At 43.1% G+C, this 24,748-nt stretch overlaps 1 protein-coding gene across 2 annotated transcripts in view; it reads left to right on the top strand.

Moving 5' to 3' along the window:
* The first annotated feature begins 2,500 nt into the window (after window positions 1–2,500).
* LOC146174876 (synaptotagmin-10-like) overlaps window positions 2,501–24,748 on the top strand; it is a 113,090-nt gene continuing 90,842 nt past the window's right edge. Inside the window, exon 1 of one of the 2 annotated variants that reach the window (XM_084584050.1) lies at window positions 2,501–3,694. The gene's annotated coding sequence lies outside the window, so the exon portion shown is untranslated. The remainder of the gene's footprint in view (window positions 3,695–24,748) is intronic. The other variant, XM_084584051.1, reaches the window with a different exon arrangement.

The raw sequence follows: 24,748 nt of genomic DNA on the forward strand, positions 1-24,748 counted from the left end.
TGTGCACGTAATGCTAAATTACGGCTGCTATAGCGGCCAGAATATTCAGCTCTTGGTAACACAAAACCACCAGAATATGTTTATTCTAATGTATACTAGACACACACGTAGGGGTTGCACGATAAAAATAGCAACACATGAACTTTAAGCAACTGAATGGAGCGTTGCTAAACTTCAGCACGAACAGACGACACTGGCTGCAACGGTCGCACTTACACGCATTTTCTCTTTTTTGAGGTATGCAATGCGGAACGTAGTCAGAATAATGTAAACAGCTCATGCAGTCCTTTTTTACGACTTCATTAGGGCTCAAAACACGAATGAAAACTTGAATTAAACCTTGACTGCACCGCGTTTCAAGCGCTGCTCCATAGACGCGCTCCTCGCCGAGTGAAACGCAAGTTGGAGTACCCAGCAAGCATTGCGCTTCGTTTGCTTTGACCACCACCTATATTTCACTATTCACCACTGCACATTTCATGTTAATCCCTGTTACAATCATTGCAATCGCTTCACTACACGCGACGTCTGAGCGCTATACTAGACAAAGGATTACACCAGCTCCCATCCCCGCTAGTAAGGCGAGATATACCTTATTCAAGAGATTATCCGTGTCTTCCACACTACCAGATGGATTCATGAGCTTCTAACGTTGGTTCACGCAGCCTTTAGACCCCGCAAACAGCCGGCTCAGTGTGTGCTTATGAGGCAGTGGGATATATATTGAGTTGCTTTTGTAGGTGCTGTAGCCAATCTTAGGGCGCCATTTCTCAGAGTGGGGATCAGCCGCATTAATCCTCCAGTCTCCAGAGTGTTGTAATGCGCTTAGGTGGCGGCTAGCCGTGTTTTATATCGGTTATTTCCTAGACTCTTTTATGCTCGGATGGGCGCTATGAATCATATCCTCTTCCGGAGTGTGTGGATCGTTACGACGATGTTCTTCCTTCTATAGCTAGGAACGTGTTTATGTTCTCTGTCGAAAAAAAAATATATACTGCAAGGTTTCAATGAATGAACAACCGCTGCTTCAAAATCTTCGACAAAAATGAAAAAGGTAGCTTCCATGTTATATTCTTTCTATTCTCCTTTACTAAATAACGATGCGCGATTTCATTACCATATATGAGATAAAAAAGCAGGCAATAGCTGAATGAAAAACAAGCAGTGCAAGCTTTAGAGAAAGCTTGACTACCGAGGATGTAGGAGATGATAAAAAAAAAAAAAACTTCGACATACACTGTACCGATGAAGCTTTGATTGAAATCGTCATCCGTGTTTGAAGCCATCAATACTTGGGAGTTATTATGCTTGTTTTGATACTTTTGTATCGCGTAAGCGTTTCAGTAGACGATATTATAATTATTTCGTCGAAAGCAGAATGCAGACAAATTAATTTATTAAAAATGATGCTATTCCCGTTTCGCGCTTGGCCCCCAAATGAGAGTTGGAATTATTGCACCATGTGTAGACAGACTAACAGAAAACAGCTCAAATATGTGAGACTCGGATTTCTAAGAATGCTTCAACAGAAAGTATGAAAAGGGTTGCCATGGAAAGGTAGTTAGAGTAGGCTTACCTAGGTGACACTCCGTATTGAAGAACGAAAACCGCTATAAGTTAAAGACCAATTGGGATGCCATAACATCATCGCGCATGGGATGTTAAGAAAGTCGGGCACAGAAATCTGTGTACTGCTAGAGTTCTGTAGCGTATAGCGTCGGCCGTATCATACCTCTAGATATGGCGGCTCTGAGAGACCCATGCCACTCAGCATTTCATTTCATTTCTTTTCATTTACTGAAGCCTTAAAGGCCCGAGGGCGTTACATAAGGCGGGGGCAATAACATTGTATAACAGCATAAGAACACCAGCATGCCGTGTGTACGTTGTTCGAAGCACCCGTAGTTCAGTTGTACTTTTTCAGCACAAGTCGCCCTGTTATAGAGAGCTTTCTTGACTTTTTCAGCGGAGGCCAGTAGAGATTTGCGGCCATAGAAATATTCCGAACAATTCGAACAGTTTGACGTTTGCCTTAACTTGCGCGCACCTGTGCCTTTCGAAACAAATATCAGAAAAGTTTGCAAGATCTGCAGATGTCAGCAAACACATATTCCCAGCAGATCTGCGGCACAAAACTGGCATACCGGGCGAAAGCAATACCGGGCGAGCGATAATGCGCAACCGGCGCGCATCGCAACAGGTGCGACTGGGAGAGACGCGTTTTTTGAATTATCGCCTCCGTTTCGGCGCAGAGGCGAAGGTGGCGCCGCAGACGCAAGCGTCCACAGCGCTTCGACGGCTGCTTTCTTGGACACGGGATCGAAACCGCCATCTGTTGCACGCCCGCGCTTACAGATTCGGTGCGCGACCGGTGCGCGGGAAAGGTAAGCCGCGACGGAGGGAGAGCATCAGAGGAATGAGAAATACTGAAGAAAAAAAAAAAAAAAGTTCTGTGCAGAGAAGAAAACAGGAGCGCGAAAAAAGAAAACGAAAGTGCTACTGCGCCTGCGCGCTATGGCTGGCTGGGTCTGCGCGGCGGCGCTTGGGACAAGGTCGACGCGTCGAGGGTTCTCAGTCTCGCGCGCCGCTGGCTGGAGCCAACCCAGGGTCCCCTCCGCAAGACCAGAGTTTAGTCGTTCGGTGTCTGCCGCGCCGGTCGAACGTGCGATCCTGACGCCGGTTCATCGACCCGCCACGCCGTGCTGACGCTTGTTGGTTGGCTCGTCGATTCGGAAGTTCCGCTTCTTGGACTAGACGCTCTGTAGTGGCTGTATCTGCTGGCAGCTCTTTTTGTTGATAGCGCGCTCGCTTTATTTGAGCGCCTACATCAATTTGTGGTGAGCTGTCTTTATCTTCCGTCGTTTGGTGGTCACTTTGAGTGCTGACAGTCCGTATTGTGGCGCCTTCGTTGGCTTGTGTATATAGCTTTGTTGTTTTACGTCTCGCCTCCACTCAGTAACTGGCCGTTTTCCCATCTCCACTAGAGGCTTTCCGAAAGTAAGTCCCCTCGTAATTCCCAACTTAAATCAGTTGTCGAAGCAATATTTAGAGATTATTATCTTCAGCGATCTCTATGTGACCTCCAACTGGTGTCAGAAACTTTAGTGTTCGGAGACACTGCACGCATCGTGCGCTTTATTCGCGGCAACACCTTTGAAAATCTCTCTCTGGATTTCCATATTTACACAGAGATCAGATCTACAGCAGCTTCTTGACCGTGAGTACGCTGGTGGGTTGTATTTTCTCCTTGATTCTAAGATAGGAATGAGTTCTTGCGAGGAAATTTCGCCACCTATTAATGGCCTTCAAAATGCTCACTTGCGAACCTCTGTATTTACAACGTACAGCCTAAAAGTCGGTGCCTCCAGAGCTTAGAAAAGCCCCTCGGAGAATCTCCATTTCTTGTTCTTGCATTTCTATTCAGTTTGCGTGTTCGATGTATTTCTAAAAAAAATTTCGGACTTTGGCTCACTTGACTGTTGTGCAACTGCCTGTTGCGACGACAACAGAAAATACTGGTTGCCCTTCTTGGTGCGCCGAAATTTCACATTGGTGTTGGTGCATACTTAACTCAAAAGTGACAATCACATGAAGTGCTGAACACTGAACGGGACTTCTCAGCCGAATTTGGCTGAAGAGCATCAGACGAGGAGGACGCTTTGTATTCAACAATCCTCGTTACCCCAATATGTGAGTAAGTTGCTCCCATCCAATTTTTTTAATCATTTAATATATTCAAATGCATTCGCTGCGTATCTAGATCAAACATTTTGTTGTGTGCTCGCAGTGGGGCTTGGTGATATGTTTTAGATACAACTGTTGCCTGCGTAGGGCATTTTTAAATGTTCTGCTCGTTGCTGCTTCTTTCGCTACAATCTGCAGTCAAATGTCTTATAATTTCGCGCGCACTGTTTAGAAAACATCGTGGAACATAAAAAAAGTTCAGTTATTTTTTAGACAGCGGCATTTATCGGGACATTTTTTTTAGCTGGCAGTGTTAATCAGCAGCGACACTGTTCTCGGTTTGTTATGATAATATGATAGTGCGCATAATTACTTCGCCTCTTTTGTTTTACGCGCTCTGCGTATGTCTTCAGTTGCGTCTGTCCGCCTAAACCTGCAGAGTTTGCGGTGTTTTTAAATGTTCGTTGACAGGTGTCCACTTTACATTATTGCTAAACTGACGAAGTAATGTTGGTACTGGAGCTGAATTTGCAAGAAAAGTGACCTTTCTCCAGTGCATGGTCAGCAATTATTATAGAGATCGGCATGAACTTCGTCGTCATTTCGAAAGCATAGAAGTAGAAAAAACTCATAAATAGAGCACGAATAGTCTGTTACCTAATTAAGCTACGTTGGGATATCTGTAATTTCTCTTTCTGGGGCACAATTGCGTGCAAGTTATACAATCGAACTATTTTGAATCGGATATATGGCCCTTCTATAATGAAATGTATAAATGCATGATTTCACGCAGTTTTTTTTAATTCTAAATTAGTGCCTTCGTCTAGAAAACATCCAAGATAAATGACAAACCTGAAGAATATCTGTACGCTAGGTAAAACTAAGTGAATAGCATGATTGTAGTGAGCATCGTTTTAACATTTTTTTTTCTTTCATTTTACAAACCTGAACTCTCTGTGGTCCTTCTTGTAACCAGCGGAATAACACATCTTTCGTGATTGGTAATATGGTATCCCCCCATACCCAACATCAAGTAATTTGCTAGGTGTTCCAAGAAAGCAATGTTTAATGCATGAAAGTATTGAAGAGCAAGTTAATAAATATTATTTGCGAAAAAAAAAATGCATGTGTCCCAAGGTTAGGAAGTCAAGGCTAATATTGAAAAAGAAAAGAAAAACAGGCGTGTTCTAAACACAAATTTATTGATATATATTCTTGTAGGAAGTACAAGAAAATCTGGCTTTGAAAGTATTCTAACGCACAAAGCAGTCAGCGTCCATCTTGTCAAAGCAGTACAGGGAGTATGGAAGTTAGATTAGAGGGAGCGGCATAGGAGATGGGATAAGCAAACTTATTTACAAAACAAAAAAGGTAATTTGTTCCCAAAACGGTAACTGTAAAATATACCGGAGTTGTGACGTTACACTGATTACCTGATCACAGCGAAATAACCTTGGAAATTATCTGCAGAGGCTTCAGCACAGGTGCCGAAACTTTCCTTAAGACATCATAGGCACTTTGCTTGAAACGTTTCACCTGAAGTCCCATTCTATGTTGACCTAGTTTCAGCCCCCACACGTTCCACGACAGGTCTTTATTGTCTGCTTTAGTTCTTCAGGAGAAGTTAGGAAAATCGAGCAGACCCTAGTTCGACACTTTGGTTTTCACGTGCTGCATACAAATGTCGGTGCGAAGATAAACGGAAGCAAAAAACATCAAAGCAATTTGAAGACAAGTGGAGCTTTGTACAAACCTAAACAATATAAAAAGTTTTTTCTGAGGTTTGCACAGCTGTTTTTTTTTTTTTTTTTTTTTTTTTTGTTGCTTCAAAGCAGGCTATGCAAAATGCTTTGTCGTATGTGCTGCTGACAGAAGAATAGATTTTGCAGCGTTTCTACAGCAAAATATCAGCACACAAAAACGCCTATTCGAAATTTTTTTTTTCGCCTTTTAGCTGGTCTGAAACGGACAATGTGGACAAGTAGCGGCAGCTGTTTAAAGATTAGCGTTTTTTACATACATCGTGTCATTGTTTCTGCTGTTTACAGATTTCCATTTCAAAAAGTGCCAGTTATACCTTGATGAAGTCTGTATAGGGGGAGGTGTTGTAGAGCTAGGCGTACATTATTTACGGTTCAAATCTTGACGATTCAACAAGTTAATCCTTAAATAGCCTGAAGAACAATTTTATTTTATTGTCGTTCAATAGTTACAAAACTTTCCTACCATTGGCATCCAATGTGCGTCACCATATCAAGTTTTCCTAATTTTCAATGAGCGTTGAAATGTTGAACGTCAAAAATATGCACCTGACAGCCCGTTGAGTTCAATATCATCCATTCCAGTACTCTAAAATGGTCTTGCTGTGCGTAATATGGCCGCTTAAATTCTCTAACCTATGAAACAGACAAACGCCACAGTGTATGCTGGGCAAAAATGCAGGCTACGCAGTTTTATATAATGTCTAATACAAAGAAACAGAGCAAATACATTCAGTTCCTTATTTTTTAAGATACGTGTTTCTAGCCAAATTGTCAAATAAGAAACATACAGGCACGGCAACCTGCTTTACATGTGCGAGTCAGATCAACTGTCGCACTAAAAAAAAAAAGAAAAAAAACGCAAAGAGCCTGCATTGCCTCTACACCGCACCCAGCAGCAACTCCTCCAACAGGACTTCCGAAATACAAATCCGTAAATGGCAAAAAAGCAATTACGAGTCATTGTTCACGCAACATATCACCTAGTTTCTTTTTATTGCATTCGGTATTTGACTGCTGTGTTGTATAGGTTTAGTTCTATTCCTAACTGTGCAGAAGAGCTTCAACTTGCCCTGTAATTATTGTTTATTTTTGCCTGTTTTCTTAAAATGCTTAGTTTGTATTTCCACCCTACTAAATCCCAATACTGGGATTGCGGTATAAATAAATAAACAAATAAATAATCTGAGCACTCCAAACCATATGTAACAGAATGCATGCATGTCTCCTTATAAGCATGCAACGCTTTATGCCGCCATTATAAAGTACGTAACAGCTCACCAATGCACCGGATGAGCATAACCAATCTCCGTTTAACACTCAAAAGAGAAAGGGCGACGCAATTACGAAAGCCTTTCATTGGAAATATTATCGAAGGTGGACGTTCAAATGAGGTATTTCGATCACTTGGTAGAAAAATATTTGTTAGCTACGGTTGACGTAGGTGGTAACTATACCAACTTTCTGCGTTGAGTATTGAAGGCTTGTTTTATTTCGACCGTTGAACGCGAGTGTTTGGTCACGATTGATTCACTTTATGCTCCAAGTATTGAGAATCGCGGTGCTTTAACACGCAAACGGTGTAAAGAGAAAATAAGCTCCAGTTGAGCATTTACATTGCACATTATAAATAGGAAGCTTACTTGAACATAGAGGATAGAAATCATGGTGTAGGTCCGCGGCACCTCACTACCAATCCTCCATATTATGCTGTGTGTCATAAGGATATAATGAGCGGAAGATTGAAAATATGCCGTTCTGAATTCTGGTTACGAAAATAAGCCTTCTTTTCCACGTTTTCCTCTGACATTACTCTTTCTTCTTTTTCTTTCTTTATTCAATACTGCGAACTTTGTACAGGTCCAAGCAGGGTGGTAACATGGCAACAAAGCAATAATAACAAAAGTAATTAACATCAAAGTGTGGAGAAAGACAATAATGAATCATTCCAGTCGGTTACTGTGCGAGGAAAAAAGGAAAATTTGAATAAATCAGTTTGTGCGAAATACGGCGTCAGCGAGTTAGGATGATGGTGGCGCGTATGCCTCGATGATAAAAGCGACAGATGTGGTGAAGGGTTAATAGCTAGGTCTCGATTCCAAACCGCGGAAAGAAATTTCAAGCCTAAATTGTTCCTTCGTTGTTCAAGACATTCAATACCATTAACCTGCATTAATTCAGAGGGTCAGTCATGCGGAGAAAATTTAGAGTAAATGAATCTCACAGCTTTTCTTTGTACCTTTTCTAAACGGGTGATATTGTCCCAAACGGGTCCCAAACAACGCAAGCATATTTAAGTTACGGTCTAATTAGTGTATTGTAAGCAATTAGTTCTACGCTCGAGGGAGAAGTCTTAAGCTTATGTCTTAAAAAGTATAGTTTACGTAAAGCGGAAGAGCAGATGTTATCTATATGTAAGTTCCATGACAAAGTATTAGTAAGCGTGGCACCTAAATACTTGTACTTGACCTCTTCCAACAAAGGTGAAGAACCTAGCCTGTTGATAAACTAGAGCGGAGTTTTTCTGCGAGTGAAGCGAAGAACGACGGTCTTATCAATGTTAAATTTGATGTCCCATGTTTTACACCATTCATAAATCTGAGCCAGAGAGGAGTTAAGATGGATTTGGTCATTAATAGAAGTTATTTCTTGAAAAAGCACACAATCATCTGCAAACAGCCTGATATGCACGTTGTGATCAAGGTCAGTTGTAAGATCATTATGTTGTAAGTTCATGAACGAGACGCTTTGTCCGCACGTAGTGCGAAATATAATTAAATATTGAGTGAGAACTTAATATTTAGGCGATTTCATGCATAGGGTTTTGTTTCGTATACCCTGTTTATTTTTTATTTTTAGGCATATGTTTTTGGGAGGTCTGCCTGAGATGCTCACGTTTCAATCCCTTTGCGTGTTCTCTACTGGCTTCAGATGAAATAACAAATCCACTGGAAAAGTGCGCCGACAACAATAATTCAGAACTATTAGAGAAAAGGTTTTAGCCGTGCTTCTCAAAAAGAAGACAGCTAGATTGAATGAAGGCTGCATAGCTTACGTGTACACATTCAAATTTAGGTAACAAGTTAGCGGCATATTAAGGCTCGACACTACGCACTACCCCACCGTCGTATTTCTATAGCGCCTATTATGAGCTACTGGGCACCAGGGCATTATTGTGTACGGCCCGGCAGTCGCAGGAAGATTTACAAAGGCCCATGCTTACGGTTTGTGTTTACAGTACAGTTTCGCACGAAGCGGTTCTGCGTTAATGCACTGGTGGCAGTATTCACAGCCAGGCTCATTTCCTAGAAAACCATTAGCTTTGCTCATCGACGCGCCTGACGGTGCTCTCTCGGTCATATGCGCTTCTCGAATAGACCGGTCTAATTAAAGGGCTCGGAGATAGCGGAGAAAGACAAGAGGGCTCTCTAGTATTGTTCTGTCTTTTATTTGCTTCGTGTACAAATAGACATCCACTTTTTGCGCGTAACAAAGGGCCCTGAATAGAATGTGAGAACACTTCGCTCGCCTGCCTTTGAAACAGCTTTCACAAAGTTATGGTTTTATATGCTCATTTTGTCGTTATCACTTTGCGATATCACGAAATCTTCACATATGTGAAACAATGTTAGCGTACCGGCATTTAAAGTATTCCGATAGATGCAGACAGAGAGGACTGAGGAAAATTCCCCCAAGACGTAATGTTTTCGCATTTTAGGAAACGTAGCGCAAAGAAGAGAAGGACAAAAAAGAAGGAAACACACACGAGCGCTCGTGTGTGTTTCCTTCTTTTTTGTCCGTGTCTTCTTTGCGCTAGGTTTCCTAAAATGCGAAGGCACCAACTCGCCCAATTTAGCATTCTTGTGCACTTAATGTTTTGCATGTGAAAAAGGCTGACCGCCGAAGAGTTGACGCGTTTGAATTGTGGTGCTGGCGAAGACTCTTGAGAGTTCCTTGGACTGCCAGAAGATCAAATCAGTCGATATTGTCGACCATAAACCCTGACTGCTCATTGGAGGGTCAAATTCTAAAGTTAAAGCTCAGCTACTTTGGTCATCTGATGAGAAGAGAGGAGTCGCTGGAGAAAGATTTGATGTTGGGAAAGGTTGAGGGTCGCCGGAGAAGGGATAGGCAGCGAACACGATGGTTAGATGGCATCCTCGAGGCATTGCAGATGAAGTTATGTGATGTTAGGAAGATAGTGAGAGACCGGAAAGCGTGGCGTGACATGGTCCATAGGGTCACGAAGAGTCGGACACGACTGAACGCCTGAACTGAACTGAACTGCTCTATCATATGCAATACAGCGTCAAATGAATACCAATATTTATAGTTTAATAGATTCATGACAAGATCAGATTATGTACGCCGTTGGCGTACTAACACAACCAAAGTACCATTGCAGTAACGGCGTTAATGAGTGTGGCAGAAATATGTTTTCAAATTCCTCTTGCTTGCAAAGGACTGAACAGCTTGAAGTTAGATGTTATTCATCCGTGTCAGATTGTATAGCTTCTGCACGATTATTGTTACGATCAGATCATGCTGTAATGTCGCTTAACTAGCTTGTTAAACAAAACATCAAGCATACAAAAATTTTTTGGACTTACCGGCATTTTTAGCAACACTTTGATAAAAGCGGTTTGTGTTGGCTGCAGTACGCAGGAGCAACGAGGTGCCTTACACAACAGCCAGCATTTCAGAACTTGCACGGAAGTTCAAAATTTATTGCTGCAATATAACGTTCGTATTTCTCACGGTAAAATGAGTGAAACCTTATCTCTAGAGCTTTATCTGTACAAAAATCGAAATTCTCTTTAGCACCGACCTTGCAATTGTGTAATTCTTTGTGATGCTGTACACAACATGTTAGCTGCCATGCGCCACTGTATAGTCGCTATGGTGCAAGTCACCAAACGTGATCAGCTCTGAGTGCCTTGCACGTAACTTGGAAATGGAATCATAATTTATCAAATGCGAATCTTTCATCGTTTTTTTTTTGATAGAATACAGGTTTGCATTGAAAATTTTATTTGCTTTCTGTGTTCTCGCAGAGTACTTTGTCAAAATAATTATTTGACGGAAGTGTGAACAAAATCTTCGACAAGATTGGGTTCCTCAAACAGTGTAATCCTAGTGATAGAGGTTGACTCCTGCTCACAACCGCAATATGAAAGATAAATTTTAAACATTCTTGAGGCATAGTCTATGACATATAGTCTTTGCTCGACACGTTCTCTCATTGCGCAGAACATAAAGACCGAGTTTCGGAAATTTTGGCGTTCCCTCAGCACTTATACTTAATTTGTTTTTCTAACGTTCTTGGAACTTCACATCCGCTTCAACAATTAGCTATGGTCTTTGTACACCTCTTCTCATGACTTTTAGCACTAAACAGCATTTTGTCTTGAGGAGCATATTTATTTAGTAGATCGTCATTCCGCGGAGTTTCGTAAGGTGGCCTGTACTAACTGGCCCTAGAACATCTACTCGTAGTATACCACTGGGAGTGGTAGGGGCGCATTTGCACTGGGCAGCTCCTTCATTTCCTGTCCCTAAGCGGCCGGTCGATGGATCACTGTCGTTCCCAGCCGATCAGGGTCGCAAGAGAGACTAGCTCGCCTGCCACGAGGCCACTCTCAATTAGAGTCGGGTGCGATCGTTCGGCGACCGACTATGGTCGTTCGGCGCGTGGTTTATTTATACGTCCTTAAACATACACGACACCCCTTAGGTCCGCGGCCGAAAACAAACAGTTGGCTTGACCATAGTGTGACCATGGAAGAGCATTACACTTAGCAAAGCAAAGGCTGCTTAATACAGCGTGAATTACTGAAGACATCTTCATGAGGCTGGTTAACACCGCTGAAACTTGAATTTCTCAACCTTATTGAAAATAATACTTGCTTATGAATTACTGCCTCTAGTTGGTGCGTTAGGTCTGACAGAGCCTTAAGAAGAAAAATAAGGGATAAGAGCATGACTATGTCAAGCAACATAAATGTTTTCACTTAGGAAAAGAAATCAGCGTACAGCAACACGTATGAAAAAATGGAAGAAAAATGTCCGAGTTCCAGCCAACAGCAAACTAAATATGAGTCAAAAGAGTTAGATAATGTCTTAGGAACAAATATGACGTTTAATAGAATACTCCACTTTTCCTTGCCTAAATTAAAGGTATAGTGAGTTCTTAATTATTTCAGTTTGTTTACAGTATTTTTTACGGAGTAATCCTTCTACCTTCTGCACGTATCAGTTCCACAGGATGGCTCAAGTTGCCGCTTCATGCAGCGCCTCCTTCCAACGTGTTTAATGCTCCTCGCCTCTTTCTATTGAGCATGAGCGAAGTGCTTGTTTACACCATGGCTGTCATATCAAAGCAGCATTCATTATATTGGTTCCATTCTTCTTGTTGTACGTCGCGACATGCAGACATAACCCCTGGGTGAACTTTGAATGTTTACGCCAATATATTTTTCGGGCCGCTGCCATTGCTACCAAGGCTACGAAAAGACACTGGGTTGGTTGAGCAGCCGTAATTTTACAATGGAAATACATGTTAAGATGCATATATTATTGATAAGTTACTAGCCCTATAAGGATGGAAGGAAAGCGTAGCAGGGGGCGGCAGAAAGTTAGGTGGGCGGATGAGATTAAGAAGTTCGCAGGGGTCAAGTGGATGCAGCTAGCACAGAACCGGGTTAAGTGGAGAGATATGGGAGAGGCCTTCGCCCTGCAGTGGGTATAATCAGGCTGCTGATGATGATGATGATGACTAGCCCTATATGACGTCTCTACCTCCATACGCTTTGCTCGTGAAAGCCGGCTCACCAGTTTGAGGATTAGAAGCAACGGGACAACAGACTTTGTTCCGTTACTCATATTCTAAGTTAAAGCTTGCCTTATACCAAATGTTGACGTGATGTCTTTCTGTTCTTAGTCAAATGAAGAGACGCATGCTCCTAAGCAAATTAATTTTCTAGGAGCCGTAGCGCACTTGAGAGTCTAACTACGCTTTTATCTTACATCTGTGACACGTACAGAGGCAGTACTGAAAAAGAATAACATTTATTTGAGGGAGACAGAAAAATTGAACCGCTCGGCTTCCCTAATGTGGTTGTTATTAAGGTGGATTTCTTAATATCTGTTGATGTTATGTAACAAATCAATTAAACAGATTTTAGTTTGCAAATAGAATGAGGTTAGGTATGGACCTCTTGTAAGTGAGACGCGTTTGGTTTGGACAAAATTGTTTCACAATGGAAAGAAAAATACACCATAAGCTGTTTGGCTTGAGTGACGATACTTCATTTCTTGTTGAAAGACGCAAAATATTCTTTGTCATGACATTTCAAGTTCTGTTCTTGGGGCTGTTACTTCATGCCCTACAATTACAAAATTTCATTTCGGTGTATGTGTACTTTTCAGCGATAGTTTGCAGCTGTAGCTAGAAGGGCTGTTCAAATTACATACGCTACAACAATGAGGTAGTTTCGAAGCATCACAATGTCTGCAGAGAAGGACATCTGGCTCTAAAACTAAATAAATATTGTAACAGTGGTCAGAAACTGCAAGCTGAAAGGAAAGTTGTTCCTCACAAGCTAACATCATTACTCTCCTATCAAAAGGCTATCCACTGCTCCCTGATTCTTATACGTTTATCTAAATTTGGCTGAGGAAGCTGGTAGATTACATCGAGACCGCATTAATATGCTCCTTGGAAATCAAGTCATACGGTTGTTAATTTAATGAGAAGGCCGATATTAGAGAAGGCCAAGCCTGCAAGTTAGGAACCAGAAATCAATGCTGTGACATCAGGGGGCGTCTTGTAGCTGCACCACTCCCTATATGTTGTTGGGAGCATACTCCATTTTACGAACTGTTAGCAGGGATAAAGCACCTAGATCAGTAACGTCTAATTCATGTTTCATGAGCACAGCAATTGGTATGACCAGTGCGTGAGAAGTGTTCAGCTAGTTCTGAAATAATTGTTGCAGCAATAGTAAAGCTAGGGCCGCAAGCTGGAAATATGGTGACGACGCAATCTGTTGAAGCCTCTGTCATGCAGAAGGTTCTCAATTGTTTTTCCTCGTCGATTACGTGGTAACCAGTCAGTTGATGACGGGGGCGGATTAGCGCATTTCTGCAGTGCACTTTGCTCTGATTGGATCAGATTGCCGCATAGGGGCAGCCGATCAGTGGTTTAATCCTGTATAATCTAGGTTATAGTGCCGCAGTGAGCTGTGCTTTGATATCAGCGTCTATTTATAAGTGTGTCCGATCCCATTTTTGTGGAATATAAATAAACTTAGTAATGCTAAAGTAACATTCTCGAGAAACCAAACCAAGAGCGCCTTGATAGGCACGCCACTTATTGTATTGGCTGCGACTAAGGGTCCTGATGTGGCATGAAAACTACAAGAGAACGCAAGCCGCCGTAAACTAATCTACTGCTTCACTGCCTACAAGTTCACGAGGCCGCATAGCTGAGCAGCCGCGGTGTGCAGCAGTTGAATGTAGACGCATAAATTCATATAAACGATTCCTCTTAGTGGCGAACAGAGGTATGAAAGGTAGTGCAGCGGTTTAGGTGTGAACTGCTATAAAAATCTTGCAAGTTCGCACCGTTAACAGAAGTGGCACTTACTGGGATGCGGCCGGTGAAATTGGAGTCAGATATGATCTGCAAATTTTTTATTGACACTGGAGGTTGCAGGGGAATACATTTTCTTGCTATATAGCTTATATACCATGCAATATACGAGTTTGGCTTTATTACCTTTAGTTGTTAGTTATTACTATTGCGGAGACCAACCTCCTCTTGATGTTTCCCTTGCTGAGAAAATTGGCTCTGCTACCTTCCTGGGAAAAACAAAGCCTGGCTCGGTTTTTCTCTGATTCGCAAAGTAAAGACAATGCAACGTGTAAAACTATTCTCAACAGATGCACGCAAGAGCCGAAATGAAACGTTTGGGAATAACAGCGGATGCTGCGCAGACATGTTGCTGCTGATATGTGCTCAATTTTTGCGCATTCTGAAATATATTAGGGCGAAAGACTTCCATTATTTGAGTGCTCCAGCTTTTTGGATATCGAACGATAGTCGAGCTCCAATTTATACTTTGTTTCCTCTTTAACAAATAAATTCTTGCCCTGGATGTTATTTGAAGCTAATGATGACACCGATAAAATTAACAAACGCTACATTCGGGCAAGCCGCGCTGACTCTGGTTTCACTGCACGTGGTCATCATTGTGTTTTATTTAACCCAAGACATTGTTATTCCTCTTTGTCGGTTTATATACATTTCAAGTGCTTCTGATTAATGCAGTTACAGAAGGAAGCATATTTAAATGAGATAATATTTGAAAGCTTTGAATGGCAAGCTGCATATTTTCTTTTTTGTTTTTCAGTCGGATGACCTCGACCTCCTGCATAAAGTCTTTTGATTGCCAGTGCGTTCATTCTTAGCAATACAGCATAAGCTTCGAGCATCGCCACTTCCCTTTGCTTGTCTGCATTCGTTGCAAATAGCAGCCTTTACGGACCTGATTAGTTTTGTCTTCTTACGCTCGAAATCAGGCTGAAAAAAAAGAGCAGAAATAAAAACCGGGTGCGAGAGGTCAAATGCATCCACCTATAAATGTCGCGAGATGGCGAAGGAGATATCCAATGAACAATATGAAACTTGTGTTCCATTCCGACAGCGCAGGGCGTCAACTTTTCTCGTGCCTTAAGTGAGGCTTTCGAGCACAAGTTCGTAGCCTCCTTGGCCTGTTTTCCTCGTCGTTTCCTTGCCTTGCAATGTACGTGTGTGTGTGTGTTTTATTCTTCGTTAGTGATGCATATTGTGGGCCTTGTTTAATCTTCGCGTGAACATAATCTCAAAACATGTATTTGGTTCAGCGCTACTGCCTTCGTTCCTTGCGTCGCCAAGGCCGACGCCACCTGGAAATGAAGTGAAAACATGTTTTGCTCTGTGATTCATACAATAGGTGGAACTTCAAATGTAATTTCGTCATAAGGTCATCGGTAGTGTCAAGTGGGCGCTTACAAGCGATGTAACGAAGGGAGCACGTGGATATTTCTTTGGTGATAGCCATCTTTGTGTGGTTGCTTGCATGTATAGCTTGAAAACACTGAACGTCACGAGACGATTCTTGTAACGAGGCAATCTAGACTTAGCACAGATTGGACTCCAAGTTGTGTCAATAAATGTTTGCCGAAACAAAGTAGTTGTAAGGGTTTGGAATGGATCTTAGTCGGGCTATCAAAGGTCGCGCATAAAAAAAGAAATGGCGAATGATTGTTCCACGTTCTTTGCCGTAAACCCTATATAATGGCGCAAACCATATATAATACACACACACGTGCATAAACGCGCACTTACGCGTACGCACACGTGCACGCGCACACGCATGCTCACGCGCACGCACACGCGCACACGCACAAACTAAACTGCGCACGAAGACAAACATGGTGGTTATTTTTATTACATTATGGCATGCACCGTAATGACCTAAAACAAAATAATAGTGTCAGAAAACTGCACTTGCACTTGCTGGCATAAATTTAAACAGGGAAGCAAGAAAGCTGCCCTACGTATCTGTGAAAACGAAGCGCCACCAGATTTGTTTTAATTAGTGAATTTTCTTAGGCCTGCCCCACAAGCAATTCGAACACCCAGGAGCTTCCAACTCACGTGCCCTTGAATCTCAAGCAGGTGTTGTCGCGCGAGGCAGTTTAGGAATGATCACGCAGGAGGCGGTTTCTCGCACAATTTAGATAATAAAACACAAGCTGCGAGAAGTTCGCAGCATAAAATAGTAGGATGTAATTACGGATAATGTTCTTTGCGCCATGCTTAATGCACCGTAAATAGCACATAAGCACTTTGCTCCGTTAACGAGCCTCAAAACTCCGCACTTTGTTCTTGGTGTCTTTAATGATGCGTGTGCACCGTGGATAGGACATTACCATGCGTCTTCCGTTCTTTATTTATTCCTATAGCCAGGTTCTACATGAGACGGACTGCATCCCATCGCCTACGTCGCGCGGTAATCTGACCTGAAATGTCCGCCACGTGCCGTTCTATCTAAAACAAACCAGCCGAAATGCCGCTTAAGTGCCCTAGGGGTTTTGTTTAGGTTTTGCTATCTTTTTGTGCCCTTCGCAATAAAATTGGGTGTCGGCCCGTGTTTCGAATTGCCTTGGCTAGCGTAACGCGAGCTGTTATGTCGAGGGCAAAGAGGTTTAAGGAAAAAAAAAACACTACATTTTCGCACGACATCTCACACCTCTGACGAGTTCCTGTCAGCTCATACGCCATCAATTTGGGTGGCTTTAGGGAAGGTGTTGGAGCAAAATCACCATGCTGCTAGAAGAAGGGGTCGACGAAAATACACGGTGATGAACTTGACTGGTACGCTGAAAATGCTAAAGCACACGTCTTTTAAACTTCGTTTGCAGTAATTTCCCTCCCCTCCCTTCAAAGAGAAAATAGGACTTCTTTGCTCCAATTCGCAAGCTGTCAACCATGGCATGTGGCTGTTCGTGCATCAACCTCAGTAGATGGAAGTATCTTAAACACATATGCGAACAGTTTTTGCGTGCATGACATTCACAATAATTTAGCATTAAAAAAGTAAGTATAACGACATCAGGCACAGCCATAACTGCGTAGTGAATGTACATAGCAACGTGTAAATTTAAAAGGTTACGGTGTACCACAGCGGCACACTAAGAATCCCGTGTATATAACGTGTGAATCTCGTCGCTAGAATTCTTTTGCGGCTTAAAACAAGGTCCATCTGAGAGTAGCTATCGCTAAACCTTAAAGAAATTCGTTACCATTAGAAGCAAGAGCCATGCCTCTTTAATTAATTAAGGTCTACCGACTTCAATAACAGCCACATAAATCAAGCAAATACAATGAATGCAAAACCGAGGATGCAGGTCTGATACTGTAGTGACTTCACAAAGTGAAGGTGTAGAAACAACAAGGTCGCTAATTGTCTGACAAGGCGCACTGCGATTTGCGAGAGTACCGTTTGTGATTATTTAAATCCACAATGGTAATGTTTATTGAAAGGTAATACTTTAATTCGATATTATTACTAGGGCCAGTGATGCGAAACCTGTTCGTCATTTCTGTAATTTTCCACCTGGCAGCCTTGGTGTGTGTATTGTAGAGAGAGGGGTCCTATCTTTCCGTTTACAGGGGTGAGCAGGAGGGCGGAACACTTAACAAATAAGCAAAAACAAGAATCGTCAAGAAACACTAAATATAAATCAGTAAATCGTGCAATTTAACATTCAAAAATGGGATAAGGATATAATTGCAAATTTAATAAACTTTCCACAAATAAACTGGAATCTGGATTAGTATAGAATTCAAACTAGTAGACTTACATACGAGAGAAAGAAATTTTGTCGCAATCCCTGAGCAATAATCTCATTTATTGCCCCTTGCTGCTGTCTGTGTGAATACGGGGGGTGAGAGCTCATCAAGCTGCTGTCCAGCAGCTTTTTCTTTCACGTTCCCATATTTATAAAAAAAACTAAATAAACAATGTCCACCTAAAACATTTGGCTTGTTGTCGAATATAAAAAGCAAATTGGTGTATATATGTGCTAGTTATAAACCAGCATATAACCAAAAATACAACCATATGTCGATGTTGTGAAGCGAACACGTGACCAGCTTATGTCGCATGCCAAATTTCTACCCCTTTTGGTTTTCGTATTATCGAGAAAGTATCCTGTGTTTCACTTTTTGCCAGCGCTAGAAGGTTGATGTTTCTTGTGGCTTCCAGAACATTACCGCATTTCTAAAATCAGCGTTAAACATACGTGACTAAGTACAAATTTTGTAGATATACACTTGACAGAATCAACCTTCCTATATTACTCGAGGCAGTTTAAAGAGCTTTCAATCTCTTATTGCCTAGAGAAAAAAAAAAGAATGCGTAGAGCTTACAACTTTTAACAGTAGAACGCAATATATATCTTGTGACATTGGATACCCTGGGTAGAGAACTGATGATGGGAGGAAATCGGTTTCTTTTCAATTTTTTTTTCTTGCCCAACAACTCGTTTTCCGCTGTCTCTTTCTTACCCTTCAATTTAGCAGTCCATATTCTTCTAGTAACATTGATTTATAGTAAATGTTTACAGACGCTGTAGAAGCTTTAGAACAGTGCGACTTTTTGGTGATGGAGGCTAAAATGGCGGAATTTATCTTTATATCAGGTATGAATTCTGAACGAGAAGAAAACGCTACCTGCCGAAGTTCTTTCTGTGCTCCCAGCTTGCACAGAAGACCATGAGAGCTACTGAAATAATAAAGGCTTTTGTTGTCTGGATTGAAAACTGAAGTATGTGAAAAGGGTTTTTGAGACGAAAATATATTCGCTTGTTAGTCTTTTGCGCTGCTGCACGAGTAATAAATCATGAGGGAATTCCCACTCCCGTCATGTTTTAAAGGAAATTACTGCAATGGTGCGCAAGTGATAGTGTAGAAACCAATCTATAATATTTCCAAAGTTTATCTTCGGATCGTGTCGTAGAGCAAACGATGGTTGCTAAGCGATCAAGGCGATATTTATATAAGGGTCTTCTTCGGCCACCTATTGCTGACGAAAATATTGTTAGCTGCCCTAACAAGGCTCTGCGTGACAACGCGAAAAATTAGCGAAGACAAACATGGCTCTGCCTGGCACATACATCCGAACTAAACTTTTAAACCGCATAATAAAGTGTCCTAGGCGTGTTGTCGGTGCATCGAAAACTATTAATTACAATCAGCCGAAATGTCTCCATTTATTGCACATTTCTGTCATCAAAGTAAGTTTTAAGGCGCGAATTTCCCAACCACGGTCTTCTTTTCAACTATAGAGGTTGTACAAGACCGCAAATACCTGCAGCACAAAAACTTCATGTTTTTCCTTGACGGCCTTGAGGTCATAACCTCCGCATTAAACTTGTTAAACATCGTAGAAAATGCTTCCAAAGAGGTTACAATGCTAACTTTCTTTTAGTGGACGAGTGTAAGCCGTGGTAAAATAGAGTACTGAAGTGCTGGTTACAACATTTATCACCTGAATTAAAACGAAGTATGGCCGCTGTAAACTTAGTAAGCCTTGTGAATATTTCGTGTAAAAGAGGCCTGCTACCAGTTTCTATGACGGGAACGTTTGGCACACCAGTGCAACTAGTGTTGAACAGCGCTATGTAAAAATCGATACGAGAGGTCTTTGCTCTCACAAAAGTCGGATTTAGTGAATGATCTCCCAGTACCCATTAAGTGCAGGAAAAATATGTTATTTGTTGTCAAATAGCTCGAAACAAGAACAGGTATCGCTATTGTTTCAAAGTCGAATGCGAGAATTCAATGCGCGCCCAGTTGGAAAACGAAACTATACAGTACCGCGTTATATTATGTCAAACTGTTTTGTAGTCTGGCGTACGTTTGTCCTAACATCCAATATTTGGGGAGGAGTGCAAATTTTTATGCAGTGCTGCAGTTTTTCTTTAGTACTTTTCTGTAGTCACCAGTTGTATAGTATTTTTCTGTGGACTCTACATAAAATTTTGATGTTGTACAAAAATTTCTGCATCACTAAAGGTGTCTTGTCAAACAACGCACATGAATTCTCTTGTCAAAAAAGAAACGTTTCCGTTATGTTTTTCCACTGCTCACGTTACCATGGTGAGGGCAATAATAGCAATGATAGTACTAATGACGATCATAATGATTACGACATGTCCCTCTCATGGTGTCGCAACAAGGGCGGTTTCTCCAAACTGATGACGTTTCAAAGGTGTGCGTTTTTTCCTCGTGAGGGAGACGATGCTTTTTCCACACCTTTGTGAAGGGCGAATAATTGCGGCGTTTTCTTTGTATATTTTCCCATTGGTTCACAACAATTTGTGAGTGCTTCGTCAGGCTGGCTTGTCTGCTGCAGGATAGCAGAAATATTCAGATGAGGGCCGCCCGCACTCGAATGGTATGGCCACTTTAAGACGAAATATTTATTGTTGTATTTATTTAGCCAAATATAAGGCATACAATGGCCTAGTTGGCGTCACAATGTGAAGCATCACGCGTGGACTGAAGGGTGATGAGTTTAGCAAAAGCGAAAGCCTGACATAAAGCGCGTGCTCAATGAAACAGCGGACCTCTATTTTGTAGTTACGAATACGGAAGCGGTCAGTTAGCAATACACGTGGCACACATTACCAAATGTCACGTAACTGGCGGAGAAGTGCTGGAGTTTGCCTGAATAAAAGCGCGATTACTCTAGCATACAGCTAGTAAACACATTATGCGTTCTGTGCTGACATAATGTATGCCTTTAGCACGGAACGTTCATAAGACCGGAACCCGATGAGCGGTATGCCGACGCTTGCGTTTGACCACTGCCGATTCTTCATCGATCAAACCCTCGAAGGGCAAACAAAACCAATATGGTGGTGCCATGAAATATAGGTGCCGCTGCACCGACTGTGTAGACGATTGAACGATGCTCGAAGGTTCGACAACCAATCGTTGACGGTGATGGGTGGCTGTAGGACTCGCAAATATGCAGTTCCCAGCAGTACCTACCTGTTTCTTGCATGCACCAGTCCGACCGTACCTGTCGAGGACTCGAAGGAAAAGAAGTCAGCAAGCGCAGCAAGGCCGCTTGTGCACATACTTCAATAGACGCAAAGCGAGCGAAACGAGCCAGCGAAAGAGGGAAGCAGACCTGTCACTCCAAACCACTCGCACGCAGTCGCCGATTAGCCTTCGTATGATAAATGCGTTAAGTTGGTGTGCATAGCTCAACTTATTTTTCGAATGTCTTTACATAACAGCCAGTGCAGTACAGCTTTTTCATGTTGACATGGGTTAGAAGTTCGGTTCGGTCTTCTAATGCTTATATAAGCCTCGCCAAAAAGTCTTAACTCTGTCGTAAGCAGGTATGAAAGAAAAAAACAAAACGCTGCTTCGCTGCTAGTTTTGTTTTTATTTTTCGTTTTCCACAACCAGTTTAGAAACCCGAATAACTCAATTTCTTAAAGATAAGCCGGTCATTAGTGAATAAAAATTGCGGTCTTTTCATTTTCATCCAGTCATGCCCGATGACAGGCCACTCGTGCTCCCAGATGACAGGCTCCTGGTGTAGACAATAACGGCCTTCATCAAGTTCCGTCCGCGAACCACTTTCGTTACGAAACTCATTTGCATCTGCGTGTGTAAGGGAGCCTGATATCAGCAACGCAGGTAGTACCTTGAGCGGAATAGCTTCCAAACCACTAATTACAGCGGTAATTACCGATGGATGATGTTATGCACACGTGCCCTTGCGGTGCCGTTAGCTAGGGGCGATTAAGGCGTACGCCGAGATTTTAGCGGCCAGTGCCCTTTCAGACCCAAACAGCTGGCTCTTCATGATTAAAATGAAAGCGATCCCACGATGTTCAAATGAAATGTGGCAGCTTAGCCAGTTTGGAAACAATTTTGAAGCCCGGCGGCGAAGGCAGCAGAGCCTAAGAAGAGAGGACTTTGACCGGTGCCGAGCGGCTTCGACTGAACGCTCCACCACACTATAGCCTGGCCCGACTGAACTCGCCTTTACGTGCGTGCGTGCCGCCTGGAAGCGGCTTTTCTGGCGAGCGTTTGGTTGCTTCCCCGCCTCCTCGCGGAATCTCGCACTTACACAACACACCGACGCGAATCGGCGGTGTGTTGCTTAGAAGAATTAGCGCACAGGCGTGCGAAACTTGGCAGATGGTTTCGAGCCCTGAGAATTACGGCGGTGTGTGTGTCTCAATCGATACGGAGGGATAAAGTTGCCCGCAGAACATTCCGGGCAACGGTTTTGTTGCGGTGGGAAACACAAGCCTCGCAGAGATCTGGGCGCCGAACTTAACGCCGGGTACGTCTCTTAGTAGAAAGGTAGGCTTGAAAATCAATATGCAAAAGACTAAGGTAATGTACAACAGCCTCGGCAAGGAACAGCAGTTTACATTAGGTAGCGAAGTACTGGAAGTAGTAGGCGAATATGTCTACTTAGGAGAGGTATAGTAACCGCCCATCCGGACCATGAAAAGAAAATAACAAGAAGAATAAAATTGGGATGGAGCACATTGGCAAGCACTCGCAGATTATGACTAGCAGCTTACCGGTATCGCTAAAGAGGAAAGTATATAACAGTTGCATCTTGCCTGTACTCACCTATGGGGCTGAAACGTGGAGGCTAACCAAGAGACTTCTACTTAAGTTGAGGACAACCTAGAGGGTTATGGAACGAAAAATGGTAGGGGTAACATTAAGAGATAGAAAGCGTTCAGAGTGGGTCAGAGAAATAACTCAAGTTACCGACATTCTAGTAGAAATTAAGAAGAAGAAATGGACATGAGCAGGACATGTAGTGCGAAGAGAGGATAAACGATGGTCGCTGAGGGTAACAAACTGGATTCCAAGGGAAGGAAAGCGTAGCAGGGGGCGGCAGAAAATTAGGTGGGCGGATGAGATTAAGAAGTTCGCAGAGGTCAAGTGGATGCAGCTAGCACAGAACCGGGTTAAGTGGAGAAATATGGGAGAGGCCGTCGCCCTGCAGTGGGTATAATCAGGCTAATGATGATGAGGATGATGAGCACTACCCCCCCCCCCCTCCCCCCTCGGGAAAAGCACAGTCTTGGTGCATTTTACGTTTGTGAAACAGAACGTGCATAATAGGGCTTCAGGCGGGACACTTGCACTATTTCAGAGGATGGCGCTCTGAAGGAGGATTTCGGAGGTACAGATTCAACTTCGTATGTGACGTCGGTCACGGGGCGCAAAACTCGGCAAGGGCCTGTGTAACCGGGCAAACGTTTTTCACACAAGCCAACGCGACGGCGGCACGGGAGCCACAGCAAGACAAGTGACCCAGGAGTATAGTGGTGACTGTCACGGTGGCGACTGTCGTACCGGAACTTTTGAGAGTCTTGGGATGCAGAGAGACTGGCATGAGCTATCCGGCGGGCATCATGAGCGCGGCCTACGGCATCACTGGAGGTAACTCTTTCGATCACCGTCACAAGCTGGATCTCCGCAGTGGCCGACGCATCGCTACCACCACTATGACTATTGACGCCGCTACATCTACTGCCGCCGCACCTGCTGTCGTCATGGGCCATCCCCGTGACCCCGGAACCTTCTGTGGGACCGACGACGTTGATGTCGACGACTGGCTGGGCCAATACGAACGAGTCAGCAAGCACAGCAGGTGGGATCCCACAGTTATGCTCGCTAATATCATCTTTTACTTGACTGGGACAGCGCGGGTGTGGTTTGAGACCCATGAAGAAGACCTCACATCTTGGGATATCTGTAAGCAGAAGCTCCACAACCTCTTCGGAAAGCCCATTGGCCGTCACCTTGCCGCCAAAAAGGCGCTCGCTTCTCGCGCGCAAACGTCTACAGAGTCTTGCATCACTTATATACAGGACGTCCTATCCTTGTGCCGCAAAGTCGACCACGCCATGCCTGAGGAGGATAAAATCGGCCACATAGTAAAAGGAATTGCCGACGATGCTTTCAACCTCCTTTTATGCAGGGATTGTTCCACCGTGGACTCTGTACTACAAGCGTGCCGACGTTTCGAACAAGCGAAACAGAGGCGCATATCTCATCGTTTCGACCGCTTACCGAACACGGCTGCCAGCTCCTCCTGTGTAGATCTTCCGACTCCTCGACCGTCAACTAATGACACTACTTTGACCCGCATCGTCCGCAATGAGGCAATGACTCCTGCAGCTTCACTCTCACATACCGACACCCCGACAACACCTTGGCTACAATATCACTCATTCAGGCTGTTGTTCGCCAAGAGGTTACCAGTATGGGTCTCCCTTCTACCCCGCACCTCCACCAAGAGATGTTACGGAAAATATTCACAGTACAGCAGCTGTCCACACCACTGAGGATGATCATCGCACAGCACTCGCACAGCACAGCACTCTTCTGCGTCTTCGTCTTCTTGGAGTCTGTCGCACTTTTTTTTCGTCAGCACGACCAGCGAATACCGCTCAGTAACAATATTAATACTCAGCCGAGGGACGTTGCTCGATATTATACGCTGACGTTTGTTGGGTTCCGCGAACCAACTTAATTAATAGCGCTATTATTCTGAACAAAAGAACACCTTATCTATCCAACTCCTTTGAAATTGTTGAAGGAGCTTCGTGAGGTTACTTGTTTCGACTGTTTGGCATAATTTTTTCTTATCTCAGGTGCAGAACAAAAACTCTCTCCTGACGTCACTGAAATATGG

The sequence above is a fragment of the Amblyomma maculatum genome, chromosome 11 (genome assembly GCF_055883805.1).
Source record: "Amblyomma maculatum isolate TAMU_Amacu chromosome 11, ASM5588380v1, whole genome shotgun sequence".
NCBI classification, from domain to species: domain Eukaryota; kingdom Metazoa; phylum Arthropoda; class Arachnida; order Ixodida; family Ixodidae; genus Amblyomma; species Amblyomma maculatum.